This window comes from Euphorbia lathyris, chromosome 9, assembly GCF_963576675.1.
Source record: "Euphorbia lathyris chromosome 9, ddEupLath1.1, whole genome shotgun sequence".
Classification (NCBI taxonomy): domain Eukaryota; kingdom Viridiplantae; phylum Streptophyta; class Magnoliopsida; order Malpighiales; family Euphorbiaceae; genus Euphorbia; species Euphorbia lathyris.
Window position 1 is genome coordinate 1,217,463 of NC_088918.1, and position 13,207 is coordinate 1,230,669.

A 13,207-nucleotide genomic window follows, 5' to 3' on the forward strand; every position below is an offset into this window, starting at 1 on the left:
ACCCATACCGCTTTCACTTTCCTTTTTGTATACCTAAAACCGCTTGCTTTACTCTGATGGCTTCATCTTCCACAGTTTATACCATAATAACCAGGTAATTTTCTTCATTTGCATGCAGTGGTCTTCATTTTTTATTTCTTACTTCTCGTCTCTGTAAATTGTAAATTTCATCCCGTTCTGTGTTTTCTAACGGTTCAATTTTTCTTCTGAGAAATTCTAAAACCAGTTGCTTCTTTATACCATAACCAGGTAACTGCTCTCTTCTTTCTTCATCTCCCTAAATTTCATTTCATTTTTTCTCAATTTCAATTTTTCTTCTTCTGCCTTTGTCAGCAGTTGGAAAAGAGAAAAGAAAGAAAAAGTGCCAATTTTTCTAACGGTTCAAGGTTTGGCACAAGCTGAACATATTTTTCAACGTATGTACCTTTACTTGATCCTCCATTATTGTTATTTTCACTAGGTCCATCATCTTGAAACAGAAAAAGTATATCGCTAAACCTTTTCAATTACTGAAATTGAAGATTTGCTTTTCATGTAGGTGATCAATATTCCTATGAATTTCAGGTATGTATTCTTATTATCTCTTTTTATTTTTCAATTCTCTCTCTTTTAAGTATAATATCAATGTTGATCTCCTAATTATTGTGTTCATTTTAATTTTTGACAGATGGTTATGTGGTCACTGATTTGTTCATGGTTCATTTGAAGGTTGAAGCTCTTATCAACATAAATCTCAACAATACGGACTTCAATCAAAAAATTGATGTGCCTAGCTTTGGGTATTTATACAACGATCCGTTACTATAATTGAGAATTTTTGCTCCTTTTGTACTTGATGAAATAGTTTTCTTCTTTTTGCTTTTACTGCTTCCTCAATCTTTTTCATATATTATTTTTATTTGTTATTCATTTGAAAGGTGCTTGGAGATTTTACAGGAAGGAGTCGCCCTGGAAGGAGAAAAGGAAGAGACCTTCCTATATGTCGAAGGTTACGTGAAGTGTTTAGTCCATCTGACTCAAACACATGGAGTTAATGAATCAACGCTGAAGACTCTTCATCTGGCCAAGGGTATTTCAGTCTTTCACCAACCATGGAGGGCATTTCGGTTCTTTTGTGTATAAGGGAGTATTCTAGAAGCAGCTCATATACCTTATGATGGTCACCCCTCATTAGATCACTTCTTGGTGTGATCATCACCCTTCATCATTTCCAGACTTGATCAATGGTGATGATTCACCCACTTGTCTTGTCCTTTTTATTTAGGCCTCAAGATTACTTGCTCAATACACCTAGCAAGAATATAAATGTAATAGTTAGTTCAATGTTATTTTTCAATGAGAATATATTAATTTTCACCAAAACTCATTCAAATTAATATGGTATCAAAGCAATACTAACCAAAACACAAAAAGGCTATCCTTTTTCTTCCTCAGCCATGGCAGGTCAAGTAGCTCCGACGATCATATTGAGCAGTCCTTACCATCTCCCTCAAAATGAGACTCCGGCACTATCGCTGGTTTCATAAGTTCTTACCGGACCCAACTATCACCAATGGTCCCGAGCTGTCAAGGTGGCTTTAATGTCCAAAAATAAGTTCGCCTTTGTAGATGGCACCATTACGGCTCCGGCAGTCACTGATAATATGTATAATCAGTGGGAAAGATGCAACAACATGGTAATCTCCTGGATTCACCATGCCTTATCACCATCTATAGCGAGGAGCATAATGTGGTTGGACAAAGCGGACCAAGTCTGGGCCGATCTGAAGGAACGATTCGCGCAGACAGACTCTCTGCGCATATTGGACCTGCGAAGAGAGATCCATAGCCTGAAACAAGGAAATGGAAATGTTACGGAGTATTATACTAGCCTAAAAATACTCTATGATGAGCTCACTAACCTCGGGCCGATGCCTAAATGTGTATGCAGGCCATCGTGTAGCTGCGACGCTTTCAAGGTCTTGCGAGATCAACAGGATGCTGATCAGGTTATCACCTTCATCCAAGGATTGAGTGATTCTTATTCGACTGTTTGCTCACAAATATTGTTGATTGAGCCCTTGCCATCCCTGAACAAGACATACGCCTTGGCCATTCAACATGAAAGGCAGATAGGCCTTGGACCTGTCAACGGAAATGAAGGGGGTGAAAGCAACATGTTCGCGGGTTTCACAAATAACAAGCACAACATGCCAAACAACAACACAAAGTTTAACAATTGTAAAGGCAAAAGCTCATCCTTGTGCAATTTTTATGGCAACACAGGACACACAGAAGGCATCTGTTTCAAAAAACACGGTTACCCACCCAACTATGGAAACAAGAATAGAGGGAATCCTTTCAGAACTAGTCAACCCAGGGCCAACTCAGTAGTGAATCAAAGCAAGGAAGGTGCAGATTCTGGCGAAGAGGACAATAGGCAGGCTAACCCAGAACCGTTTTCTCTAACCAAGGAACAGTATCAAACGCTCGTTGCCCTATTGCCACTGAACCCTCCGGGGAAGGTCCCAGCCTCAGGCGGTAGCGTCAACACTTTTGTCAAGGGAGACAGTTCTGGTAATAGCTTGAAACCTTACCCTATTTCATCATGCTGGATAATAGATACAGGGGCAACAGATCATATCATTTGTGATGTGCGAATATACAGTTCGTATGACAAAATAGACAAATGCTGGCTAAACCTACCAAATGGGGAAAAGGTTAAAGCAGAGTATATTAGCACTGTAATATTAAGTGCACAATTTATCTTGCATAACGTGGTGTGTATACCTGTGTTTGACTACAACCTTATATCTACTAGTAAATTGCTGAGTACTAGCAGATTGGCTTGGCTAGAGAGCGTGAAGATCTCTATTATTTAGAATACCCATTACCACATGGGGTTTCTGTTTTTTCAATTAAGACAAATGATGTATGGCATTTGCGCTTTGGCCATCCCTCCTATGAGAGATTAAGAGGCCTCAGCATATCATGTAATGAGTTCGATTCTCACAAAGAAATACCATGTGAAAAAAGGCTAAACAAAAGAAAGTTCCTTTTTCATTAAGTCATAGCTTAGCCAAAGAATGTTTCGACCTAGTACATATGGATATATAGGGTCCAGCACAAGAATCACACTCTAACAAACGATATTTCTTAACCGTTCTTGATGATCACAGTAGGTATACATGGGTCACATTGATGCAAACAAAAGGTGATGCAAGCCCAGCAGTGCAACTTTTTTGTAAATATGTTAAAAGGCAATTTAACAAAAATGTCAAGGTCATACGAACGGATAACGGCCCTGAGTTCATCATGAAGGATTTCTTTGTAGAAAACGGAATCACACATCAGACATCATGTCCAGAAACACCACAGCAAAATGGCAAAGTTGAAAGAAAACACCAGGACATTATGAACACAACAAGAGCAATCATGTTTCAAAGTTCATTACCAAAGGAGTTTTGGCCAGAAGCAGTCAGCCATGCAGTCTACCTTATAAACAGGCTACCTTCGCAGCCTATTCAAAGGCAAGCGCCATATGAACGCATGTATGGTGCAAAGGCAGATCTCGAAGAGTTAAAGGTGTTTGGGTGTTTAGCATATGCTTCCACATTAGACAGACGCAAGAACAAGTTCACAGAGAAAGCAATCAAATGCGCATTCATGGGCTACAAACATGGCATAAAGGGATTCAAGCTTTTAAATTTAGCGACTAATTTGCTTTTCTTTTCCAGGAATGTACGTTTTTTGAGAAGTTTTTCCCTTTCTCAAAAGAGGATCAACAGACCAAGATGCCATATTGCAGTGAAGAGGAACTAGACTCATTACACATGGCAACCACAAATGAAGTAGATGATGAACAAGTTGATACAGAAGATCAAAACACAGAAAAAACAACACAACATGTTGATGCAGTACAAACAGATGATGAAAGCTATGAAATCCCAGAGCAATCGAAGCAATAGCACAGCACAATCAGGCCAATACCACAAGACCTCAAAGAACAAAGAAAATGCCACTTATCTAAAAGATTACCACCTCGCATTAACACAAGGCTCCACCCTGCCTTGTCTCGCCAACTCTCCACATACTTTGTCCAAACACCTCTTCTATGACAGGCTCACACCAACAAAGAAGGCTTTCACAATCAACCTCACCTGTCATAGGGAACCTGCCACATACAAGGAAGCACAGCCAGACAAGAATTGGGAAGAAGCGATGAAAAATGAATTAACGGCATTGAAAAGAAATAATACGTGGGATATAGTCTCACTACCTGTTGGCAAGAGACCCATAGGTTGCAGATGGGTATACAAGATCAAACACAATGCAGACGGCAGTGTGGCCTAGTTTAAAGCTAGACTGGTGGCAAAAGGGTATACCCAGTAGGAAGGTGTGGACTTCACCGATACGTTTGCACCTGTAGCAAAGTTCACGACGATTAGAACCCTTCTAACAATCGCCATTGCTAAAAAATGGCATATTCACCAACTGGACATCAATAACGCATACTTACATGGAGAGTTATGCGAGGATGTGTACATGGTAATGCCCCCTGGAATGACTACGAAAGATGAACAGCAAGTCTGTAAGCTCAATAAAGCCCTTTATGGGCTTCGTCAAGCAGGGAGACAATGGAATGCAAAGCTATCATCCACCATCAAAGACATGGGATTCATTCAATCCATAGCAGATCCGTCCTTATTCACTAAAGTCAAGGGAAGTAGCACAACCACATTACTCATATACGTGGATGACGTTATTCTTGCAGAAAACGACATGCAAGTCATCAGATCGGTCAAAAATCACTTAAATGAGGCATTCAGCATCAAAGACCTGGGGAACATCCATTACTTCCTTGGCTTTGAGTTCTCCCGCAACCATCAGGGACTCCACATGTCACAAAGAAAATATACATTAGAATTGCTTGATGACCTGGGTTTCATCGACTGTAAGCCAGCCTTATCCCCAGCCTTACCAAATCATAAACCCAGCAAAAATGACATCCCACTCCAAACAAACACATCATATAGACAGCTCATAGGGAGGTTACTATACTTAACTCATACCAGACCAGATATCACACACATAGTGAACCAATTATCACAACACCTCACACAGCCAACCATTGATGATCAAAAAAGGGATGAAAGAGTATTACGTTACCTGAAGGGGACCATCGGTCTGGGGTTATTTTTCCCTGCATGCAATAACTTGCAACTCCAAGATTTTACGGATTCGGACTGGGCCACTTGCCCAGAAACTCGAAAATCGATCACCGGATACGCAGTTTTTCTCGGATCGGCACTAATCTCCTGGACATCGAAGAAACAGAACACTGTCTCCAGATCTTCCTCTGAGGCCGAATACAGGGCTATGGCGTCAACTTCTTGTGAGCTCCACTAGCTCACTAATCTGTTACGAGATCTAGGCACACCACCATCTACGGCTTCCCTTCTCTTCTGTGATAACACGTCGGCGATGCATATAGCACAAAACCCCGTCTTTCACGAACGAACGAAGCACATAGACATAGATTGTCATGTGATTCGAGAACGCGTGCAGAAGGGACTCATCAGGTTGATGCCGATCTCTTGGGCGTTACAGTTAGCCGATCTGTTTACGAAGGCGCAGAATTCCCCATAGTTGAGGTTTCTGGTAAGCAAACTAGGCTTGAAGAACTTATATCAAGCTTAATTTGAGGAAGGGTGTTGAAGTTACAAGAAGAAAGAAGAAGATTTCGTCTGATTACAGGAAGGAGTCGCCATGGAAGGAGAAGAGGAAGAGACCTTCCTATATGTCGAAGGTTACGTGAAGTGTTTAGTCCATCTGACTCAAACACAGGGAGTTAATGAATCAATGCTGAAGACTCTTCATCTGGCCAAGGGTATTTCAGTCTTTCACCAACCATGGAGGGCATTTCGGTCCTTTTGTGTATAAGGGAGTATTCTAGAAGCAGCTCATATACCTTATGATGGTCACCCCTCATTAGATCACTTCTTGGTGTGATCATCACCCTTCATCATTTCCAGACTTGATCAATGGTGATGATTCACCCACTTGTCTTGTCCTTTTTACTTAGGCCTCAAGATTACTTGCTCAATACACCTAGCAAGAATATAAATGTAATAGTTAGTTCAATGTTATTTTTCAATGAGAATATATTAATTTTCACCAAAACTCATTCAAATTAATATTATCAAATTTTTCTTAGTAAGTTGATTTCCTTTTTATACATTTAATCTGGGTTATTGAATTCTTTCATTTTTTGAGTAGATAATTAACCCATTAAATTTAGTTCAGTTATCACCACATTAAATTTGATGGGTTCAGATTACTTATTTGAAAATTAAATAAGTAATCTGAAGGAACTGGACTATAACTTGATTAATGTATTTGCTTTGTTATCTTTTTTTCATGTTTGATTAGTTAATATATTGGCATCACTATTTCTTTTTATGCTAAAAGTTGTTTTTTTTTTGTTGTTGTCACTTTTGCTTGCAAAGTCTAAAAGTATATTGAGGGAAGAAAATATAAACTTGGAATGACTTAGAATTCCATTCGTAAAAAAGGATTACTTTTTAGTGGACCTCAAATTAATGGAATACGAGGTTACGTTTAACGTTGACAGTGATGCTTTTATTCACTTTTGATGCTATTATTTCTATGTGTGTTTATTTAGATAATCTATTTTTGAGTTCTATTATGAGTTTTGCAATCTAAAGAATCATTATTTGTTGAAAACCCAATAAATTTTTTTATTACAAACTAACAGAATTTCATGTATTTGTTGTTAAAAAATCGATACTATGTGAAATATGTCAAGATACAAAGATTACATACTGTATCCCTTATTTAGTCTAACAGAATATCTTCACTTTTTAGTCTTACTGATGCAAGTTAATTCTAAAACTGTGCATTGCACTTGCATGTTATGATCCATTCAATGTACATTTTTTATTGGCGTGTTCACGAGAAACATGCTGATGAACAATGAATATTCAATAGAATGAGATTACTTCTGACTTCCAATCGTCTGTCTTATAAATGACAACTTTTTTTTCTCTGTCGTAAGCCTATTGTTTTGTTTCTTGCTGCAGATTAGCGACATATGGTTTAGCAGAACTGCAATTTGACGGTGATGTGAATTGCCAAGTGAATAAAAGCTCCATTTTCTGCTATTATATAACTTTTTAATTTTTCATAATCTTATGGATTTCATTCTCCAGCATCATTATCTATTTTCTGGCACTATTTATTCTGTAAAATAATCTAAATAAATTAGATTATTATATTAGAATTAGAGCGTACTTTGTATTCTCTGAGGTTGTTATATAAAATTGGAGTCCATTTTGTTATAATAATCAGTATTTAATAATATTGATTGAATTATTCATCATTCATTATACGATAGACTAAATTATAATAATTATATAGATATATTATATTTTAATATATGTAATTCTGAATAGCTACGTAATGTCAATAAAAATAAATAAAACTTCCGTGCAAAGCACGGGTCTAAAACTAGTTAAGAAATAAATAGACATAGAAAAAGAAAAAGAAATGGCTTAATGTCCAATTTAGCCCCTATTCTGTATCTCATAAATCAATTAAGCCCCTAATCTATTCAAATGATCAATTAGGTCCCAATCCTTTGGGGAAATCAACAACTAGAACCCCACTACCGCAGATGGTGGTGGAAGAAAGTAACTCCGTAATGATCAGATTTTATGCGTTTTTTCAATCAGTTTCTGTGTCCAAAAAACTTGTCCAAATAGATAACCGTTCCCGTCCCTGCCCTGACGATGGAGCACGCAACAGTGTGCCTTGCTTCTCAATAGAAACCTTCTTATTATATAAGAAACAAATGACCCAATCTTCCAGCTATAATCATATAAAAACTGTTGATTTTGGGAATTACAAGAGATAATGGTGAAATTGAAAGACCCAATTTGACTTATAGAGATTATTGACTCTTTGATACAGATGAAATCAGGAACCAAAAACTGGTGTGGAAGAGCTCCTTAGCAGCATTATCATTCTTGAAGTAATATTCTGTCAAGATTTGATGCAAGAAACAAAAAGATCCAAATTTTAAAAAAGAGCAGAAAGAATTGCAATTAGAAGAAAATGAAGAAGTCAAAACCATGTTTTGATTTTGGGTTTCCAGTTCCACGGTAAAGTGAGAGAGGCATAATTTCTAGTTGGAGAATCAAAAATATTTTGAGCCCATTAAAGACCCATATAAAATTTAACGGTTACGGGGTTATCTTATTTGGACCACCATTACCACAAAAAGTTCTAATTGCTGAGTTTAAGACAGGGTTGGGGCTTACTTGAGGATTTGAAGAGGTTGAGTACTTAATTGATTTGTAAGGTAGAGTTTAGGGGCTAAATTGGGACTTCTGCCAAAAGAAATAGAAGAACAGAAGGAAGGCTTTTTATATTAAAAAAAAGAATTAGGAGGCTAGAGCCGGTCATGCATGTAGATTTGTTTAAATCGATGTCATTAGACTATTCATAAAACGACCGCCAGGCCAGGGAGAACGGCAGGTTTATTTTTTAACATGAAAAACCCCTTCCTGTGTTTATATTATAATTTTACTGAAATCCTTTTTATCTACTTTATATCATAGAGCTTATTTCAATATTCTTTTACTTCCTAATCACTATGGGTAGAAAATAAATATAGAAATCCTAATTTGATTTAAAAATAGAATAGAACCGAGCTGAAAATAAAATTTTTTATTCATTCATTCATTTATTTATTAATCTTATCTTATCATTTATTCTTATTTGCAATTTATTAATCTTATCAGTTCAGTTGATTCAGATTTGGTGGTTCTTCTGGTTCTGCAACTCCAACTGCAATTCAAATTTGTCACATATTCATTAAAAGTTGTCACATAAAATTTTATGTGACAATAATTAGTTGTTACGGGAATTGTCACGTAAAACTCCGTTGCTAAAAGTTTTTGACAAATGTAACAATATTGTCACAAAAATTATTATTGTTTGTGATAATAAATATATTGTCACACTACTTTTAATTGTTACAACTTTTATTGTAATTGAAAAATAAAAAAATTGTCACAAATATAATATACTGTCACGTATTATCTTTTAAATTAAACTAAAATCATGTGACAATTTTTGTTTATTGTCACTTAAATAATTCTTTGTGACAATTAGTATCATCACTATTTAAATTTATAACAATATTTTTATTGTAACAATTGTATATCAGTTACCATTTATTTTGTGTTATCACACTATATATTTCACTATTACAAATTAGGGAATTATTCATTTGTGATTAGTGGAAATATAGATTGAAGTCGTCCATAACCAGTTCATCAAGATATTCACAAAGAATTTCGATGAAGATATTTCACTCTTTGCTTTTGGCTGCGACTATACCGGCAGATGCTCATCCTGCTTGCTGTAATTTATGCATTTTCGCCTTGTGCTTCGACTTGAAAGGACGAAAAGAAGACGATGAAAAGAGATGAAAAACTGAAAGAACAAACCAGCAAAAGTAGGCGGCCGCAACATTTGGTGGCTGGAGAGGGAGCAAAAAGCTGAGACGTGGGTCTAAAAGTGTTTAGAGGGTTTCAGGGTTGTAAAAAATAAAGGAGGGAGATGAATTTTATTCCCGCTTCTACTCCATCTATGTCTCTCAACTTTATTTTCTTAATAATCTTTTAATTTTTTCTTCAAAAAAAATAATCTTTTAATTTATCTTATTAATTTGTCATGGAAGGAAAACTATAATTTTTGTAAAACTATAAATATTATCACATTTTGACCCAAACGTTTTGTTAGTGAATTGCATATTTGACCCTAATGTATAAAATGGTCCAAATTTATTCCTAACGTTTTCAAGTAAGATCAATTTTAGCCATACATTATCGAAAATTTAAAAAACATGTTTGACTATTATTTAACTATCAGATATTTCTTTAAAATAACTTGAGGCTCTGAACAGTCCCCTTAGGAGCCCCTTTTATGACATCCTCCTAAGAGAAAATTGAATTTGATAGTGTGACCACAAAGACTCGTTCTGTGGCCTCCCCACCATCCCGAGTTGAAACTTCAACAACTTGGATTCACAAAAGGCTTCCCAACAGCCACGTCCTTATCCGACACACACCTTAACCTTAACTGGAGGAGTATAACCAAGAATAATCTCAGACTAAGAATTGACCCCCACATGTTCAGGAAGAATAAGATCAACCACATCTGCATATCCGATACGTGTGGCATCACGAGGATCAACCACACTCGTAGATCCAATATGTGTGGCATCTTCATGAGGATCAACCACACCAGCAAATCCAATCCGAGTAATGCCCTCACGAGAAACACCATCCTCTGCTGGTTTCGACCCCATCACAATAGAGGTCGGCTTGTTCTCTAGAGCCTCATCCCCCTCGGAAGCCACAACTATCTGTTAGAAAAAATTAATCCAAAAAACAAACAAACACAGAAAGAAAACATGAACAGTAAACAGCAAATTAAAAGGAAAGAGATAGACAAATCTGAGGCCTGTATTAGCAGTTTCCTTAAGGCAGATCTTGCCGCTATTGACAATCGTCTCGCAGGATACAACAGATTACGCAAGCGAACTCAAACCGTGTGTAGCCTAGTTATCACCGGAGTAGGAAAACAAGACATTGTGAACAGACAAAGAGTTTTTTCAACAGCTTTTTCAAAACCTTTCAACTCATTGTGAATTTGACAATCCCATTCTATATAAATAGAACTCAAAAGATATGTCTTTTCACGAACAAACACGACTGTACACAGACAGACATGATTGTTTATGTACGAACACGACTGTTCACGAAGGACACGACTATTCATGAAAGGAGGTGTTTGTTGGTATTAAAATTAACAAATAATTTTATTCAAAATTTTCCAACAATCCCCCACATGAATAAAATTAAAAACGAGACGATTACGAAATGGTGATAAGTTTCTACAGAAGATATCTGCATAGGATAGGTAGCTAATGTGCCTTGAGACGCGATGCTTTGAACTATTCTGCCGTTTGTGTAAACAGTGATATACCCCACACAGATATCAACATAACATGGTATGGTTCTCATGGTTATGTTCGTTATGGTCATGAACATCGCCTGGTTCTGCGAGAGTTTAAGATAACTAGGCCCCACTAGTCTCCATCGAAGCGACCCCACTTCACTCTAACATATGTGATTTTATTTGCTCAGAATTTCTGACGTATCATTAAAAGCATATAGCTTAACCTTTTCCCGTTGGTGTCACTGTTTACATCTAGGAATGGACTTGGGTTTAACCCCCACAGTGAACGCATAAGGTTTATGCAATTAGGTTGTCCCTTTGAACCTATTTCTTGGGATCTCCAGTCAACTAGGTAGGGTTTTCCTTCACATAACGCCTCTTCTCTATGGGCTTTAGTCTCATTCCTTTCGATGATTTATCAATTTGATCTCGGTTTAACCTCTAGGTTAGCGGATCCGCTGTGTTATCCTTTGATTCTACAAAATCAACAAGGATGACATTCGTTGAGATCAATTGACTAACGGTGTTATCACACGGAAGCTTTTCTACCTGTAACTCATCATACAGAAGCTTTTATACCGCATATTCACCGATTGATATGATATTTTTCTTTTCTTCCATCATTGAAACGTACTTATTTTAAGGCGATTTGATTTCTACATTTTTAGTTACTTTCACAAATTAAATCTAGCCAACTAATGTTCATCTGCCAGCAACCAACTCGGCTAGATAACATCATTGCTCAGATTTTTCAATTTGTGACATTTCACATTTCTAATGTATATCAACCCTTAAGCCCGAGAATATCAAATATGGAATTTTCGCATATCATCATCATCTTTAAAGAAAACGTATTTTCTTTTATCACAAAGTCTTTAAAATTCATACCAATGAATTTTCGTAGACTTTCATTGTGGCTTATACATTGCCACTGGTACAAGTAGGCCTAACGCCTTTGAAGTAACCGTGTTCTTAAAAACCGGATTCATCTTCAATTAACGTATATGTACCAACAGATGCCAAAAGACAATTAATCTGTTTAAAAACCAGACAATAATTGATAACTTTTTCTTCCTGGAATTCCAAACAAACCAAGTTAGAATCAGAAAATTATAATCTGTTTAAACAAACAGATATATAACAAATAAGTAACAACAAAATATAAACTATATATATTAAGTTGTCCTTCAATCTGTCCCCGTATAATGTTTCAATTATACCCTGTTCATCAAGATAATCCATCAAGATTTTCATGTACCGTTCTTTGGAAAAACTAATCATCAGATTAAGATCACAGATTGTCCATAATAATAACACAAAAGTTATAGGGACCAAAATGAACTTAAAATCATATCAATAATACAATTACCAAAACTAGGAAAAATGAAAGCTTACTTCAGTCAAGATCACAAGATCTATTTCTTTCATTTTATCGTTCAAAGAAACAAACAAAACATATTATCAAATTGGCAGAAGCCATCTTTGCCAAAACCTTTATTCTTTCTCAACACATTCATATATATTTATATTGTAAAATTGGATATAAACCTACTGCAATACATTTTTCCATCAAATATATTCAACATGTTGAGGTATCAACAAACAAAGTAATAAATTCAACATATGATTTTACCTTGACATTTGAATGTTATTTGTTGTGCCTGTACTAATTATTTCAACTAATCACATAACAAAACATGATTAAAATTGAGAAAGTTAATAATACTTAACTTTTGCTCATTCCAACTATATATTTCTGTCAGAACTTCGAAAGAACTAAGAATCTGTTCCAAACAATTCTTCTATATATGTTCTTTGGCAAATCAACAAATAATTTAATCTGTCTTAAGATTGTTAGAAAAAATTAATCCAAAAAACAAACAAACACAGAAAGAAAACATGAACAGTAAACAGGAAATTAAAAGGAAAGAGATAGACAAATCTGAGGCCTGTATTAGCAGTTTCCTTAAGACAGATCTTGCCGCTATTGACAATCGTCTCCCAGGATACAACAAGGGAACTCAAACCGTGTGTAGCCTAGTTATCACCGGAGTAGGAAAACAAGACACTGTGAACAGACAAAGAGTTTTTTCAACAGCTTTTTCAAAACCTTTCAACTCATTGTGAATTTGACAATCTCATTCTATATAAATAGATTTCAAAAGATATGTCTTTT

At 36.1% G+C, this 13,207-nt stretch overlaps 1 long non-coding RNA gene across 2 annotated transcripts; it reads left to right on the top strand.

Moving 5' to 3' along the window:
• Positions 1–229: 229 nt before the first annotated feature.
• Positions 230–1,094, top strand: LOC136205467 (uncharacterized). Of its 2 annotated transcripts, none has more exons than XR_010675967.1 (4): positions 230–416; positions 539–564; positions 668–779; positions 918–1,094. It is a non-coding gene; the product is annotated as an uncharacterized lncRNA (long non-coding RNA). The 2 variants fall into 2 exon arrangements; XR_010675968.1 differs by having other exon boundaries at positions 937–1,094.
• The last annotated feature ends 12,113 nt before the right edge of the window (positions 1,095–13,207 follow it).